General features: G+C 42.6%; 1 protein-coding gene across 1 annotated transcript in view; it reads left to right on the forward strand.

Moving 5' to 3' along the window:
• Positions 1-9,225: 9,225 nt before the first annotated feature.
• Positions 9,226-18,313, forward strand: part of SLC7A14 (solute carrier family 7 member 14) — a 57,197-nt gene continuing 48,109 nt past the window's right edge. The window contains exon 1 of the mRNA XM_089508858.1: positions 9,226-9,317. The gene's annotated coding sequence lies outside the window, so the exon portion shown is untranslated. The remainder of the gene's footprint in view (positions 9,318-18,313) is intronic.

The following is an 18,313-nucleotide window of genomic DNA, read 5'->3' on the forward strand; positions in this document are numbered from 1 at the left end:
TGAGTTAGTGACCATTTCATAGATAAGAATAACTGATGATGTCAAGAGAAAGTAGCTTGCTGAAGGCCATATGTTTTCCCCAGCATTCTAGCCTGAGTTATTTTCATATTTAATAGTTTTATTTACAGAGGTAAGCCTTGTTGTATTGGAGAAACCCAATACACAACATACATGCATCTTTGTGTTCATCAGTCTACAAAAGCTTTGCTCACTGTGGATGTTTAGTGTTCCATTGCAGAGGTGCTCAAATTCTTTCAACAAATATTTTTAAAATCTATCAGAAACACAAAGGCACATTTCTATAGTATACGTACCTGTTTTCCACATGGATGCCTCACAACTTTCTTATCGGTTCTGGCAAATATTGTGAAATATATCCCTCAGGTATTACACATCAAGCTGCATTTCCTCCCTTGAAGCTTACTATTCAGAGAAACATTCACACCCAGAGAAACTGTTGTAAAATGACTCATGTACTTTATGTTGCTTTGTAAAGCATGATTTCAAACAGAATCCAGTGGGGAGTAACTGTATTCACCTGTTGCAGCAAATATAACAATGAGTTCAGTGGCACCCCAAAACTAACAAATTTATTAGAGAGAATTTATGACAGGACACTTTAAGGTAATATGGACCTGTTCTTTTTTCAGCTGTCATAGCTGCATTTTACAGAACTCTGGAATTTGTAGTTGGGTGAGGTTCTAAAAAATCCTCCTTAAACTGCAAGTCTCAGGATTCAGTGGAATTGAACCATGGAAGCTAAAGGGGAATCGTGATGCTATAACTGTGAGTGTGGGGGAAAATGTATTTGGCTGAGGTCAACACTGAACAAAGTTGAGCCCAGGCATGGATGGAAAGCTCATGATATGGGCCTGAATCTAACTGTTAGTCCTAGCTAGTGTAGATCTGTAGAATAAACCTGTCTTGATTCCCCATTTCAATGGATCTACTCTAGTTGGAACTATTCAACTGGATTCAGGACATTCAGTGTTTAACTGGAAAACAACACATGAATTTAGATGTGATTTGAGACAGTTTGGAATGGAACAGCTACACCCATTTTCCAGGATTTCTTGTCCAGATGTTACCTTATGCTATGGATGGAAAATATTTTACACCAGGGTTAGGCAGCACATATGTGATCCCATCACCCATTCTTATGCCTTCCTCCATGATTTCCAAGCCCAGCTGGTGGAAAAATTAACATAAAGTGGATAATGATGTTTCTGGAAGGCTAAGCTGCCTTTAAAATTATGTTGCACCCAATGTCTTTACATGAAAAACCACATGTGATTTTCTATCCACTTCCAGTTTTATCAGCAGCTGGTGTGACCCGCAGGCAGGTTCTGAAATAGAAGCAAAAACTGACCCAAACCTCTGAATTTTATGTTATGTGCCATCAAATTGGTTTCAATTTATGGTGACCCTATGAGTGATCTCCAGGAGACTCTTTTATTGACAGCCCTGCTCAGATCTAGCAAATTCAGGGCCATGGCTTCCTTGACTGCATCAGTAATGCAGTCTTCCTCTTTTCATACTACAGTCCATGTTTCCCAACATTATCATATTTTCTGATGAAATGTGAAATCTCATGATACAATACAATACAATACAGTACAATAGCCTCAATGTAGTCATTTTAGCATCTAGTTTGATTCAGATTTGATCCATTCATTTGGTAGTTCATGGTATCTGCAGAACTGTCCTCCAGCAACACATCTCAAATGAGTAATTTTTGGTGTCATCTTCCTTCATTTTCCAGCTTTCATATCCACTGAAATTGCCTACACCACTATGTACAATATTCTATTGTACACAATGTTCTATAGCCTTGTAAATGAAAATAATTCAAGAGCATTTCTCTTTCTTCTTGCAGATGGAATATATCAGTCTCTGTGACCTCCAGAAGATCACCATGAGTTCTGAGTATGTTTTGTGCAAACTCTTGACGAGAGAGATTGGGGGGGTGGAATCTGCACCAAGTGTAGCCTTTAAGTATTCTGGACATCATTCTAAAAATAACTGTTAGAATTCTGACTTGCATCTGGTCTTCATCCAAAATCTCACTTCAGACGATGACCTGAAGCAACTTGGTCACTGAATTATTCCATTGGCTACATTTTAAACAAATTAAAGTAAGAGCCTTTGTCCAAGGGACATCCTGACTCATCAGACTTAAAGAAAAGACTGCAAAACTTAATCATATCATTGCTCCTGGCACCTTCTCTACACTGTGAGTGTGCATTTTAAAATCATTCATATACAAACAGACTTTGTGCATAGTGTGGAGCAGAGCAGAGCATCCTGCATGGAACAGATAACTACTCTTTTTTTCCCTCCTTGGAAGACTTATGGTAGTGAAGAGTTCCTGCAAACCATGTGATACTATATAAGGCTTGTGCTGATTGCCTAATAGTCAACACTGAGCTTTTTGTAATTTCTTAATCTTCACAGAGTAGGAAAAAATCCTTGAAGATGCATCTTAAACCAATGTCTTATCAGTCCATTGTCTGTATGTCTTGGAGAGCCATTAAAGCAAGGGTGAGAACTGTGTAATCCACAGACCACAGGAAGCCCTTGGCAAAATCCTGTGCAGCCTTGGACTTCCCAGATATGTTATACCCCAACATTAAAAGAAAATTGCTTTTTGAGTGAAAATTCCTTCTAGGCTCCCATAAGTGCTGTTTTCAGTAGCCATCCAAAACAGGGGGGAAATGCCTGTAAAGGTAACTACAAGTGACTTCTGATCACTTGAAACATCACTTCTGGTCAGTGCTGATTTCATCAATGCAGCCCATTGAGGATTGCACAGTGCCAAAAATTGTGCCCCAGCCCTTGGCATGTGCCCTTTCCTACATTCAAACAATGCTGTGGGGCCTTTTCCAGCCTGAGGACTGAATTCCATTTCAAATAAGTTCTTGGGGGCCACATGCCAATGGTGAATGGAACCAAAGTCAAATGGGTAGGATGAAAAACACATTTCAGTTTAAAATTCTTACTGCTAGTGACTAAGTCTTTGGAGATTCATTTGAGCTTTTTGGAATGAGAGAAAAACTGCACACAAGCTGAAAAATGATGGTGTCAAAGAAAAGGGGAGTGGCCTTCTAGTGAATCCCAGAAAATCATTGTAGGATGCTGAGAGGGTCTGGAGCTTGGGCAAGTTACTTTTGGAATTATAATTTCCAGATTCCTCCCACCAGCACAACTAGTGGCTGTGGCTTCTGGGAGCTGCAGTCCAAAATTAGCTTTCTTCAGCTCCAAGAGGGCTTAATTCTTAAGTCTCAAGACCTGAGATTTTGTAGAAACACATTAAAGACCAGAGAAGGGCAGCCTAGGTGTGAGTGATCTGGAAAGAGAAAGTGATAGCACAGCAGTTGCCAGTCTTGAGTCATCAGATATTATTGTATGCCCAAAAGTCAAAGATTCTGCATGACCAATGATCAAGAATTCACTGTAGTCCTCAACATATATACTTTGGTATATTTCATTAAATACCAAACTGGGGATAATCCATGCCATGGTATTTCTGATTTGTATGTATGGTTCTGAAAACTGGATATGACACAAACATGGCAGAAAGAAATATGGTGCTGGAGAAGACTTCTAGGGATGTTGTGAACTACTAAAAAGACAACCCAATGAATCCTAGACCAAATCAGGCTTGAACTCTCTTTACAAGCCCAGATGGCTAAAATATGGCTTTCATATTTTGGACAAATCATGATAAGTTGCTACACATTGGAAAAGGTGATAATGCTTAATAAAGTAGAATGTAGTAGGAAAAGAGGAAGATGCTAGTACAGGTAGATTGATTCAGTGGAGGTAGCCAGAGCCCTGAAATTGTAAGACTAGACCAGGGCAACTGATGACTGGAGATATTGAGGGTCTGTCATTCATAGTGTTTCCATAAACTGGATTTGAAATCAAATAGCAACAACAACAACCTTCAGGAATGCACTGGGAATGCCAGCTGGAGAGGAAAAGAAATGCCAAGTATAGTTTTAGGTATCTGGAATTGTATCATATTTTACAGGACCAAGGACAGCTCCCAGAGAAAGCCTCTGTTACTTCAATACTCTAGTCATTTTCTGTTACTAAAAAATTTGCTTTTCTTTTGTTGTGTCTGAAGGAGCTCCTGGGGCAAAATTATATTTAAATGGTGAAGCATGTTCTCCAGAGGCTTCTAGGAGTGCAATTTGCCATTCTGAAGGTCAACATTTCTTTTGGAGAGGGTTGGGGGACTGTTTGAGTGGCCCATGAGGGAAGGGCAAAAACAGCTTCCAGGACCTTAGATGTTGCCCATCCCTGTTGAAGAGCTAACAGGAAAAGAAGCAGAGATTATAAAGGTTTTTACACTGCAGAAAAAGAAAAAGTCCTACATACAGATCAAGCTTTCATTAAAAATTTATTTCATGTTTCCATGCATAAAGTACTTCATCGTGATTTTAACTGTCTTCATTTAAGTACTGGCACCTTATTATGGTTGCTGCTGCTGCTCATATTAATGACAGTGGGAATTTTTATATTCATTTAGTACTACTGTATTAATATATTCCGACCTGTGGCACTGCCTTTCCCCAAGGGTGGGATTATGTGCTCCTGTGAGGCAAGAGGCTATGCTAATGGTAGCAGTGCTGCTAGTAAGGTCTCCCAGGTCAGACAGGCTTTTGCTGAGGAGCCAGACTAAATGGGTCAAACAGCAACTGGGCAACAGCAGTAGTTTTTTAATTTCAATTTTTATCAATTTAGCAACAAAACAGTTAACATTTGATACATCAATGAACCAGCAGTTCCAAAGAATAATAAAATCAGCTGTAAAACAGGAATAAAACAAATTACCAGAGAAATAAATTTCCATTTTACAAGCCAGGGAGAAAAAAAAAAGATCTTAACTGGAATTGGTACAAATGCAATGTCAGCACTAACTCAATGTACTGTATATAGAAAAATGCTGCTTGCATGCCCACCTTCCTAAATCATTTCTATATCAACATTTTCCTACAATTATCACTCAACTCACTTTTGAGACTGGCAGCATCCAGAAATTTTCCTGAATATTTATGTTATAATTTGGAAAGAATAATGTGGTTTGTTGTGTTTTCACACTGACTCCATCTTATGACAGCCCTATCATGGGGCAAGATTGATTCAGAGGCTTGCCATTGCCTTCCTCTGAGGCTGAGAGGATGTGACTTGCGCAAACTGACCCAGTGAGTTTCTATAGCTGAGTAGGGATTCAAGGCCTGGTCTCCTGGCATTCTGGCCCAACACTCAAATTACTACAGTTTTTCACACACACGCACACACATAAACATTATAGATGCATGGCCATGAACTGATTCATGTAACTGGATTAAGAAGGAGTCTAATAAGCAGCTACAGAAGGGCATTTAGAGAAGGCTTTAAAAAAAAACCCCACACCGGATCAGAAATTAACAGCTGTATGCAAATCAGAGATCAAAAACCAAGTCCTGTTTATCACATGGCATGTTCAGTGAATATAAATAAAAGGAAAGCTGTAGCATCAACAAGAAGATAATGATGATAAGAAAAGGACAAAGACTACGGGACTATAATGCAGTCAGGAAAGGGGTATCATCTGCTAAGGACAATTTCACTATACCTTAAACAAAAGTTCTCTGGCTGAGATTTTTAAATACCCCGCCCTAACTTGCAAATCCCAGGATTCCACAGGATGGAACCATAGCAGTTAAAGTGGAAACATAGCTCTATAATTGTGTAGTGTGAAAGGACACTAAAACACTGAAGAGATGGCCAATCTGTTTAAAACCTCCTAAGAAGATTCATCACCCTCTATTCAACGGTTGAACAGTTTGTATAGTCAATACATTCTTCCTAATGTTTAGCTAGATTCTCTTTCTTGTAATTTGAATTCATTGGTTTGTGCTCTAGTCTCTACAGCCGGGGTAGGCAACCTTTTTGAGCCGGGGGCCGGGTTGCTGTCCCTCAGACAACTGGGGGGCCGAAGCCAAAAAATAAATAAATAATTTTTTAAAAAATAAATAAATAAACCAGGACAAATGTAGGACAAAATTTTCAAATGGAAGACACTTTTTTTAAAAAAATGAGGACACACAAAAAAATTTGCTGATTTTTTTTAAAAAATGTTGATATAAATGCATATTTCTGAGGCTTCTATAGACAATTGCCCCCCAAAGGCCCCAGCGGCATTCGGCGGCAGGACCGGGCTGGGGCCAGTCCCAAGGCCTTGCCGGGCCGCATCTGGCCCGCGGGCCGTAGGTTGCCTACCCCTGCTCTACAGCAACAGCAAACAAGCTCACTCCATCTTCTACATGACATAAAATCTTCTACATGGCTGCATATACTGTAGCCACAGGGGAGAAAGCAACTAGAGTTTTAGATTTAGAAGGCAAATTAGACAGCGATTCTTTACTTCCATTTTCCAGGGTCTGTAAAAGGTGCCAAGAGTTCATCTCTCTAGGCAATCCTTGCCTATGTGCTGGACAGCCCATGTCCTAAGTGTTTAAACTCTGACCCTGGCTGCCCCTTGACATGGGGATACCTGAGTGCAGGGCCTATCTTCTCCATCAACTTTTCCCCAGATGCCACAGAGTTCCCTCTGAAAACATGTCTTCCTTTTCAGCTTCATGAGAAACCAAGGCAGATGCATGTTAAATTGGAGGCAGATTCCCAAACTTGGGATAATTCAGGGATTTACTTAAGAATAAGGAGAGAGCTGAGAGGTTTAACCAGAGTTAACTTGAACCGGAGCTGCCATTAGAGTTGAATTCAGTGACATGGTAATGTTAGTCTGGAAAATTAGCATGCAAAGGAATTTGTAGCACCTCTGAAACTGAGTGAAAGCAACTGTAACACAAGCTTTCCTAGGTCTGCCTGGAAGTAGAACTAGCTGCCATTGTGAGGAAAAGGAAAAGGTTGCAGGCTTTGATCTCTCCCCGGAGTTCCTGCCTGCTGGACAAATGCCAGTTGGCTTCCATTGTGTTCTGCTCATATATATATACCCATAAACAGAGGGCATCTTTCAAAGAGGCCAGTGTACGTTCTGGCGCTCTTATACTGAAAGAAAATTAAGTGCTGTTGGAAATTGTGCTGTTTAATCATGAGGGATTCTCAATGTTTATTTAGGGAGGGAGGAATCACAGGTAGAACACACACCTGCCGCTCAAAAGGATCAGGTAACAGGTCCTGGGACCAGCTGCCAGTGTAGACAAAACCAGTCCCAGCGGCCACACGGTCTGCTTACTTCATTTTGAGCTTGTCTCTAACGTCTTGTAACTTGGAGACAGGAAGGGGGAGAAAACCCAGATATTATGTAGTACAGGTTGGGTCTCCCTTATTTCGAATCCTCCAGTTTCTTTGGGAATGCAGATGGCATTCTTCATTCTGGAGAAGGGTGCTGTGCACAGTCAAAAAGATAAACAAATAGGTTCTTGAACAGATCAAGCCTGAACTCCTAGTGGAAGCCAGGATGATCAAATTGAGGCTGTCATACTTTGGCCACATCATGAAGTAAAATGAATCATTAGAAAAGACAATAATGCTAGGAAAGATTGAAGATAGTTGAAAGAGAAGAAGACTGCATGTCAGATGGATAGTCACTTAAGGAGGCCACAAGAATGAATCTGCAGGAGCTAAGCAAAGCAGCATGGACAAGGAAACTTGGAGATGTCTCATCCACAGGTCGACTTGAGTCAAGGACAATCCAAGGGCTGTTAACAACAACAACAACAACAACAAACCCCAATTTTGCATTGGCAGAGGGAGGAGGAGTTAATATTTCTTTGGAACGTCCTGCCCAATCTTGTGCATGGTATTCCCCATCACTATGTATGGCTGTGAGAGCTGGACAGTGAAGAAAGTGGAGAAGAAGAAAATCAACTCATTTGGGATGTGATGCTGGAGAAGAGGGCTGAGGATACCAAAAGACAAACAAATGGGTCCTTGAACAGATCAAGCCTGAAATACCCCTAGAAGCCAAGCTGATCAAAGTGAGGCTGTCATACTTTGGCCACCTCATGAGAAGGCATGGCTCATTGGAAAAGACAATAATGCTAGGAGAGGTTGAGGGGCGTAGAAGTAGAGGAAGGCTGCATGCTAGATGGACGGGCTCTATTAAGGAGCTCTCTGGCATGGATTTACAGGACCTAAGCTGAAAGGTAGAGGAGGGTTTTTTTGGAGATGTCTCATCTGCAGGATTGCTATTAACTGAGTTTGACTTGAGGGCAGTTAACAACAACACCAACAACAAAGACCAATTTTGTGTTGACAAAAGTGCTGGGGGTGAGGAGAGAAAGAAGGTATTTCTTTGGGACCTCCTGCCCAATTTTGCATTAGCAAAAGTGCCTGCGTGGTGCAGGGAGGGGGGGGATATTCCTTTGGGACCCTTTGCTCAATCTTCCATTGGCAAAAGTGTTGGGGGGGAGGGGGGAGAAAGAAATTATTTCTTTAGGGGTCCCTCCCCACTGTTGCAATGGTTTAGAGTACCTGGGAGGAGGGGGATATTCCCTTGGGACCCCTTGCTCCATTTCCCATTGGCAAAGGTAGGGGGGGGGGGGAGGAATGGGGGGAGAAAGAAAATACTTCTTGGGGATCCCCTCCCTTCTGCCCAATTTTGCCTTCGCAATAGTACTTGGAAGGAACATTTCTTTGGCACCCCCTCCCCTCCAGTTTTGCCTCAGCCCAGGTGCTGCTGGGGGGGCATCCTCCTTGGGGACCCCTGCCCCCCCGGAGGGGGCTCTTCCCTTTGCCAAAGGGGGCAGGGGTCCCCCCCAGCAGCACCTGGGCTAAGGCAAAATTGGAGGGGAGGGGAGATCCTATTTCCTTGAGTTGGGGGTCTCAGTGGGGGGCGAGGGGAGGCCTCCTCTCCTCAAGGCGAACCAATGGGGGGTTTCCCATCTGGGGTCACGTGGCGGAGGCAGAGGGAGGGAGGGAGGGAGCACCCCCCCCCCCAAGAAGCGGAGTGGAGGGAAGAAGAGAGAGTTCTCTGCCGCCCAGCATCCTCAGCCCTTGCGCCCGGCTGCAGCCCCTGCTGGACCCCAGGTGAGGAGTCCCTGGCCCGCCTCTCTTCCAAGGGAGCCTCCCAGCCGGGCCCTGAGTGGCAGCAGCAGCAGCAGCAGCAGCAGCAGCAGCAGCAGGAGGAGGAGGAGGAGGAGGAGGAGGGAGGCCCAGGGAGGGAGGGAGGCTCTGCTGCTGCTGCTGCCTGCTCCCAGGCTCTCTCCGCCAAGGAGGCAGGGGCAGAGCCAGCATCCCCCGGACAGCGCAGCATCACCACCGGCCCCAGCCCTTGGCACCTGCTTCCCGGGACCGGGCAAACGGTGGGTCCGCAGTTTATTATGGTTGTTGTTGTTGTTGTTGTTGTTGTTGTTATGGTTATGTACACCTTCCTCATCATCATCATATCCCCCTCCCCCCATCACCAGCTTTGACAGGATGTTTGGGGGAGGAGGGGGCGGGAAAAAAGAGGGTGCCCCCTCCCTCTCCTCCTCCTCCTCCTCCTCCTCCTCCTCCTCTCCTTCTCTTCACCCTCTCCTTTTTCTTCTTCTTCTTTACCTCCTTCTCTCCTTCTCCTTCTCCTTCTCTTCTTCTCTTCTTTTCCTCCTCCTCCTTTTCTTCTTCTTCACCTTGTCCTCCTCCTCCTTCTCTACTTCTTCTCCTCCTCCGTCTTCTTCTTTCCCCCTCTCCTCCTGTCCCCCAGTTCATGGGATCTTTGCCCATTTCTCAAAGCAGCAGCCCGAAGAAGGCCCTCCATGGGACACAAGGCCCCTGCTTATTTGGGAGGAAAGGAGGGGGGTGTTGGTGCCTTCTCTCCTATCCTTCTTCCTGAAGGGGCTTCCAGGGACAGGGAATCCCAAAGGACCGGCTTCAGCACCTTCCCTTCCCCACTCCTTCCTCCTCCCTTCCTTGGGGCCTGGGAAGTGGATCCCAGGAAGAGGGTCTCTGAGAGTCTTTCTTAGGGAGATGGGGCTTCACAGGGACAAAGGGCTAGGAACACACAGATACACACACACACACACACACACACACGTCACCTTTTTCAAAACAGGTATTAGGAAAAGTCTCATCCTCTCTTAATAGAAGGGCTGCACAATATAGCAGTCAATGTATTGTGTACAATGTATTGTGTACAGTGTATTGTGTACCTAAGCATTTCAGACTTGAAGGTTTCCAGACATGGGGCTTTCTTGGCATGTTTCTTCAGAGCGGGTTTGCCACTGCCATCCCCTGAGGCTGAGAGACTGTGACTTGGGTTTTCATGGCCAAGCAGGCCAAGCAGGGATTTGAACCCTGATCTCCAGAGCCCTAGTCCAATGCTCAAACCACTACACCACTCTGGCTCTTTTAAAGAAATCAATATGCATGTCCAACTCCACCCACGGGAAGAGGAACATTGATGGGGTGTGTGTTTTCTTTGCTTTCCCTCTCCTCCTCCTCTTCTTCCTCTTCTCTCTCCTCCTCCACAGTAGTAACATGCAGGATTTATGTATGCAAGGTTTTCCAGGCTGTTCGGGCCACTTCACACATTTGCTACCTTTCTACCATCCCTCACAATGACTTTGTGAGGTAGGCCATTTCCTTTAGACCCATGTTGCAGAGAGAAGGATGAGACTCAAACAAGAGGCCTTGCCTAAGGCTATCGAGTAAGATCCTTAGCAAGAGGGTTTGAACATGATCCCAAAGCAGGAGCCACCCAATTGACGATTCGGTCAGTCACACTAGTTCCCTTTCAGCTGGTGTATTTGTTTTATTATTATTATTACACAAGCAGATCAGCTTTGATGATTTCATAAACACTGCCTTGGATGTTTGTGAGAGCAGCTGATAATAATACGCTGTCAGCAGAAAAGGCAGGGTGGATGAGCATTTCAGTGGTGCTTCCCACCTCTGGGAAATGATGGTCCATGTGGACAGGAATTCACTTAAGAGATCTGCCTCCTGCAACCACTCAGTTCATGTATTAACAGGCACAGAGATGCTCCTTTATGTCCACAAGGTAAGATGTCCACAAGGTAAGAGCTTTGAGGGCTACTCTGAGCCTCTCAGCTCGGCCAGTCTCAGGGAAGGAGCTATAGGTCACTTTATAGCTGTTGTTGGGTTATCTTGTTTTTTAAAGTTCCAGCCGCCTACATGGAAGAGAGAGCAGAGGGCATTGAGGGATTTAAGACTGATGAGCTAAGGATTAATAGAAACTGAGAGTGAAAGAGACAGTGGAGTGAATGGATAAACACAAGTGGATCTCACTGAAATCGCAGCGGTGGCTGTGTCTGCCCCCACCCTTGTTGAAAACAACAAGAAGGAACATAACCCTTCTTTGTGTCAGGTTATGAAACGCAATGAGAAAGCAATGCAAGGGATACAGGAGCAAATGAAAATAGATGAAAGAAATGATGGAACGATCTCTAATATACTGAGGAAGAGGAGAGAAAAAAACACAAGCAAGGGAGTGAAGGTTGCAAGATATCTATCATGATGATGCGTTAAATCTCTCTTCTAGAAACTGAATGATCAGTTTCTAGGCTGGATGTCAAAAAAGAGCAAGTCTATTATTGTAAATTGGTGTTGGTGAAGTAATGGGAGGACCTTTTGAGGGAAATGGGCTACTGAATCTTGGGTATAAAGATGAGGATGAGGATGATAACAACAAAAACGACAATAGTAGTGGTAAAAAAGTCATTTTTGTCCAAGAAAGCTTTTTTAAAAAAATGGTAATGCTGCTAGACACATAAGCCTCATGTTGTTTATGCCAACATAGTTGTCTTAAAATGGGTACAGAATAAGTGGGTTGAGGCTTGTTGCTCTGAGGTACATTCCCATGGGCTCTCCTCTGTGTGGCAGGAATGGAAAGAATAGTAATATGGATTCATTCCTACGTTGAAAAATGGGTCTCCTACTGGTTGGGAAAACCTGATGGGAAGAATGATAGACCAGTGAGAATTTTGTACAGCTACCTCCTGGTATTTGGTGTCCCAAAACACTGTGGAAGAATTATTCTGTGGAGCCCATGGGTTTTTGTGTGTGCACAAATCCTGTTTTTAGTTCAGAAAATTGAGTCTCTGCACAGAAAACACTGCTTCCTGTACACAAAACTTGTATTCTTCAGAGATATTTTTTTTTGCACAAAAATAAGCATGTTTTTCTCTGCATAGTAATTCCCCCTCAATGTTTACGTCATTTGAATACAGGGAGAATACTGTGAAGGAGCACTGTATTCCTGCATGGCAGGGGGTTAGACTAGATAGTCTTTGTAGCCCCTTCCAACTCTGTGATTCTACTATTTATTTTCCCAAGTAGTGGAGAAAAAACTAAAATAGTCCAAGGTTTACTTCACTGCTGTGTAGAGTAGTATATACGTGTGTACTATCTCTCATCAGATCTTTCCTATAGAAATCATTCTCCTGACTCCTAAATCTCCCACTGATTCCTTTTGGAGCAGTGTGTCATGGGAGAGGTGACCAGGTAAAGCATCTCCTGTGATAGGGCTGCTGAGGGTGGATGAAGTAACAGCTTCTCTGAACAACGCCTCTCAGGAATGCAGTTTCTGATGGGACAGAAGCATCTTTCTAGACCAGCTCCATTGGACTAAATCATGCTCTTTGCCTTAATTAAAGTAGACCCATTGAATCAAGAGCATTTCCCTATGTGTTGACTTGCCATTTACCTGTGTGTTGATTTGCCATTCAACAATGTATTCAATCGGCCTAGTGTAACTGAGACTCACCAATAGGCTGCTGGACATTGCATGATGAAGTTATATCCACAGAGGGTTTTATGAGTAGATGTAACAACATGAAATATGAATGCAACAATATGTGTTCACACATCTGTGCATTATGCAGCCATGGGCACAAGGACTTGGCCTTGGCCTGCAGCACTCTGTGAATGTATGCTCAATTGTACATTCACTTTGCTTCCATTTAATGTGCGAAATTACTTTTACTGATTGTCACTCCAATACTCAAAGAGGTACACTCAGTGACCAAAAAGAAAGTGTTTTCATTCATACTTTTGGAATAGATCCAGGAAACCATGACCTATAAAGACTGACGTAGGGAACTGGGTATGTTTAGACTGGAGAAGAGAAGGTTAAGAGGTGATATTACAGTCCCTTTTAAATATTTGAAAGGATGTCACATTGAGGATGGCGCAAGCTTGTTTTCTGCTGCTCCAGAGACTAGGACCCAGAACAATGGATGCAAACTACAGGAAAAGAGATTCCACCTCAACATTAGGAGGAACTTCCTGATAGTAAGAGCTGTTCAACAGTGGAACATGCTCCCTTGGAGTGTGGTAGAGTCTCCTTCTGTGGAGATCATTAGAAGCTGGATGGCCATCTGATGGGGGGTGCTTTGATTCTGTATTCCTGCATGGCAAAGGGTTAGATTTGATAGCCCTTGTGGTCTTTTTCAACTCTATGATTCTGTAATTCTGTCAAAAGTGAAGTACAGGGAGGGCCAGTCCAAGACATTTTGATACCTGTGGTGAAGTATCCAATGGCACACACTCCTGCCCCATACAACATTTCTAGGTACATAGTCTACAGAGCAAGCACAAAAGCCAGTAAATCTCACAAGCATCTCTCTCCATCTGTGGCAGAAAAAATGCAGTAATAACAAAGTAAATAACTAACATTTTGCTTCTTCCCTATGGCACTCTGGCAACCAACCTAGTCCATCTAATAGTAGAATCTGCAATGGGATAGATCCACTCTTTAGTGGTGAGATAAAAGCATAAATTGTGTTCTCATATAGAAACTATGTGGTTTCGCATATCACTAATTTATGGGATTCATTCCCTCTGATCTAATAATGGTAATTAGCTGAGTTGGTCTTTTTAAAAGGATTAAACAAATGAAGAGATATATATATAATCAGTGGTTAGTAGACATAAAACCTAGGCTAAGCCTCAAGGTTTAATGACAAAATACCTATAAACTTTAGCATCTACAGAGTAGGCACTGGAGCCAAACTTTAGGGAGAGGTGATGATTTATGCCCTGCTTTTCACCTTCCTAGAGACATTTGGCTAGCTGCTGGTGGACACAAAATACCGAAACAACGGACCTTTGGTCTGACACAGCAGGGATTTTCAGTCTTGTGTTTTGTTTAACAGATGACAACTCCATATTATCAATTCCTTTCCTTGAATTTAGTAGACAAAGCACTTCTTTTGACATACAAGGCTTTCCTATTATATGTTCATGGCACCTCTCATTGTGGCATGTTTTAGCTTTGCTTTTGGATTTCTGTGATGTTTTGTAATGTTGCTTCTGTGATGTGGATGACTCTTCTTTTCCTAAATCTACATTTATTTACCTGTTTTTGCTTAGAACCCTGGTAAATACAGAGCCATTTTTTGTGGTTTTATGGAGTTTCATCATTGTATGCCTGCTTACACCATTGTATTATGTTCTCTTCCGGTTGTAGTTTATGGCTGGCATTCTGTATTGCAGTTACAGATTCATAACCTAGAGTTATGGATCCCTAGCTGCTCAGTAGTCAGTAAACCTACATAGTCACAATGATGGCACTATTGCCACAATCATAAATGTCCCACCAACCCACCTAAAGAGCCAGCAGCCATATTAAGCAAGGCTGTGCCAATCAGAAGGCGCTACCCTGTTGCAATTCCTCATTTCAGCCTTGCTCAATGGCAGAAGGGGGCTGGAATTATCATCCTCCTTGTGCCCTGATTGATAGTTGAACAGACCTCCTTTGCTCGGTGTGGCGGCTGGCTCTAAAGGTGGGCTGGGAGGGGATTTCAGTTGGCAAATTATTATAGCCATGCTGGGGTTACACAGGGAATGGAAATGCATAAGGTACAAGAGGATTATGGTTGTAACAGCAGTCTTTTTACAGTCCCTTGGAGGCTAGAAGGATTTCATTGCACTGGTAAGCAGATGATGATAAATCATCCTTGTCCAGCCCAGAGAAAGAGCAGAACTACTGGGAATGAAAATGCAACAAATTATAAGTGGTGAAAATTGCCACAATAGCAGTCAAACAGGCAAGACTTTGGTGACAATACAAACAATCTGCATAAATGGACTGGTTAATATATGTAGTGAAATAAAAAGCCCTGGTCCCTCTTCAAGCCATAGGAAAGACAATTGAACTTTATGTATTCTTATTCACAGCTGAAGTTCTCTTCTGCAAAGTTGGCAAACCTGAGGAGTGCAGTTGCATGTCCTGGGTGTTTTCATGCTTCTTCTTAAAATGATTTGGAGGGGGCTTCTCATTTTAGCTTTCATTCTCCTGTGCTCCATACTTTCATTGCCTATCTACAATATAATTCTCAGCAGTTCACATAGCATTAACTGGAGGCACAAGGTGGCCATAGGTTTTCTCCTCTTTTAAGGGAAGAGCTATAGCTCAGCAGCAGAATACCACTGCTTCGTTGCTTTGTACACAGAAGGTCCCAATTTCAGTCCCTGGCATCTCCAACTTGAAACCCTGCAGAGCTACTACCAGTTTAGATGGTATGGGGCTAGAAGGATCCGTGTCCTAATCTAGCATAAAACAGCTTCTTAGATTGCTAAAGTTGATCTAGAAAACTATCATCACATACTTTAGAATATTATTGTCTTCAAAGATATCACCAGGCAAATGTTGAAATTCTTGAAACAAATACATGTTGGTAGAGTAACGTGCAGAAACCAAAACTACTTCTGGTAGCTAACTGCCTTTAACTTTCACTTACGATGATCCTATGAATAAGAGACGTCCAAGTCATCCTGCTCAGATTTTGCAAGCTCAGGGCTGTGGCTTCTTTGAGGGAGTCTATCCATCTGTAATGCAGTGTTCCCCTTTTACTACTGCCATCTCTCTTTCCCAGCATCACTCTCTTTTCTACCAAAATGATAAAAGATCTGGAAACCATGCCCTATGCGGGCTGGGATTAGGGAGCTGGGTATGTTTAGCCTGAAGAAGAAAAGGTTAAGATGAAAGCCATTTCAAACGATGTCATATAGAGGATGGAGCAAGCTTGTTTACTGCTGCTCCAGAGATTAGGACTGGAGCAAGGGATGCAAACTACAGGAAAAGAGATTCCAGCTCAACATTAGGAAGAACTTCCTGATAGTAAGAGCTGTTCAACAATGGAACATGCTTCCTTGGAGTGTTGTGGAGTCTCCTTCTTTGGAGGTCATTAAACAGGAGCTGTATGGCCATCTGTTGGGGGTGCTTTGATTCTGTATTCCTGCATGGCAGGGGGTTGGACTGGATGGCCCTTGTCATCTCTTCCAAATCTGTAATTCTATGATTCTATGAAGACTTTACAGTGTCTGTATTTATTTATTTGTTTTAAAAAATGTATGGACTGCCCTTTATTCTAATGGATTCTAGAGCAAAGTACAGAAATAAAAATGTAGTACAATAAAAGCAACATATTGTCATCTTTAATGTAACAGAAAACTGTGAGGCAAATCTCCCATAAAACTGCAGACATAGACAATAAAATCAGTTTGAAATGTCTACAGCAGACAAATAAAAAATGTCTTAATTTGATGATTAAAGGTTTGTAATGTTGGCGTCATGAACAGTCAAAAAAGATAGTAGTTCCCAACCTCTGATTTCTATATTTGTTGGTCTTAGCAATCAGAAGCCTCGACTACCATGGCCAGTGGTCTTAGACTCTGGGACTTCATGTTGGATGTCACTGTTTAGGGAGAATACCCCTTGCACAGAAGGCCTATTAAGACATCTCTCTCTTGAAAATGGCTTGAAGGCATACAACAGAGACAATTGTAACAAGTTACAACATTAATAGATAGACTTCTGGGTAACCTCCATTTTGATCCCAAGTTCTTCTTCAGATTGTAATGAATACACAATAATTCTAAGGACAACCCTATGTCCTAAAGATATGAGACCCTCCCCTATTACTTCCACAAGAACAAACATGTCTCAAGCACAGCTGTTACAAATAAATAATACAGTGACAGAATAGCAACAAAATACCTGCAAAATAAAAAGAAAGAAAATGACCAAACATAAACAATATGGCCATATGCAGAAATAATAATACAAAGAGAGAGAGAGAGAGAGAGAGAGAGAGAGAGAGGACAATACTGACAAGTGATATTAAATAAATCTCTTCTTGCGTATAGCCCAGGATTCAGTCACCCGGCAAGTTTGTCTCATGGGGAAAGCCTGAAAAAAAAAAAGGATATAGAGACTGTAATTTAAATACCAACAGCAATCCCAAGCAAACAAGGTCAGCAGCAAATGTCCAGGGTGCTCTCTCTCTATATATATATATCTATCTATCTATCTCTCTCTATCTCTTATTGGGAGAGAACATGTGGTCGATTAGGTGGAAAGATATACTATTAATTTAAAATATGCATACATGTGCCAGCCTCTGGGTTTGAGCCAGGCTCTCAGCAATCTAGTATGCTAAAGTGGATTAAGATACAGGGATGCTGTCCAAGGTGCTGAAGTTTTCAGTCTCATATCGAGCAAGACTTTATATCAGCTTCATAAGCTATGTCAATATTGGCTATTTCAGAAGAGGAAAAGAGGAAAAGCAGTTGAATGGAGCCCGATGTTCTTCATTCCCAGTCAAGGTTTTGGACTCCTATGGCAGGCAGTGCATACTGAGCTTTCCTCTGTAGCAGATGCTATTCTCATGCCCAGCTTGACCACCTCTCCTCCTGTGATAAACCTATGTATACTTCTACAGGTTTAAATGGCTTGATTCAAAAATCTGTGACTCTAAACTGAAGTGTGAATACAGACAAAAAAGAACATCTGTGCTAAAAACAGTTCCTTGGTGCAACCATCAGATGAGGGAATGATATGTGCCCTCTTTGATCTTTGGTTTGAGTCCCTGGTAGGTTCCTTTTGCCAATGCAAGGGAGAGAAAAATACAAGCCTGAGGATTTTCTGCTGTACTGGGGAAGGAATGTTTCTAGAGAGAATATACAATGGGAAAGGTGCTTTCTTTTCTTTCCTTCTTGCTGGAGCAAGTGTACCATAGGGAGAGGAGTGTCATAATATCTTGGGTGACAGAGATTTTTTAAAAAAGAATTCCCCATTCAGCTCCCTTCCAGATAGGTTGGGAAATTATTTTTAAGATGAAGGAATAGCCTAATGAGCTGAATGATGTTCTGGGACCCAGAGCATCATGCTACCAATGTTCAGTTGTGTATAACTTCAGCATGTCATTATAACTCTTCATCTTAAAAGTAATCCCCCAAGCTCTACATCAGGTGGCAACTTCTATAATCTTCTCCCACCAGATGTCCTATAGTGCTGTCTCCTAGTCTCAAACAGTAGGGATTAAATTCCTCTTCAGTGGATATCCTGGGCCAGCGA

This window comes from Sceloporus occidentalis, unplaced genomic scaffold (genome assembly GCF_023333645.1).
Source record: "Sceloporus occidentalis isolate IW3139 unplaced genomic scaffold, rSceOcc1.0.p SCAF_2, whole genome shotgun sequence".
Taxonomy (NCBI): Eukaryota; Metazoa; Chordata; class Lepidosauria; order Squamata; family Phrynosomatidae; genus Sceloporus; species Sceloporus occidentalis.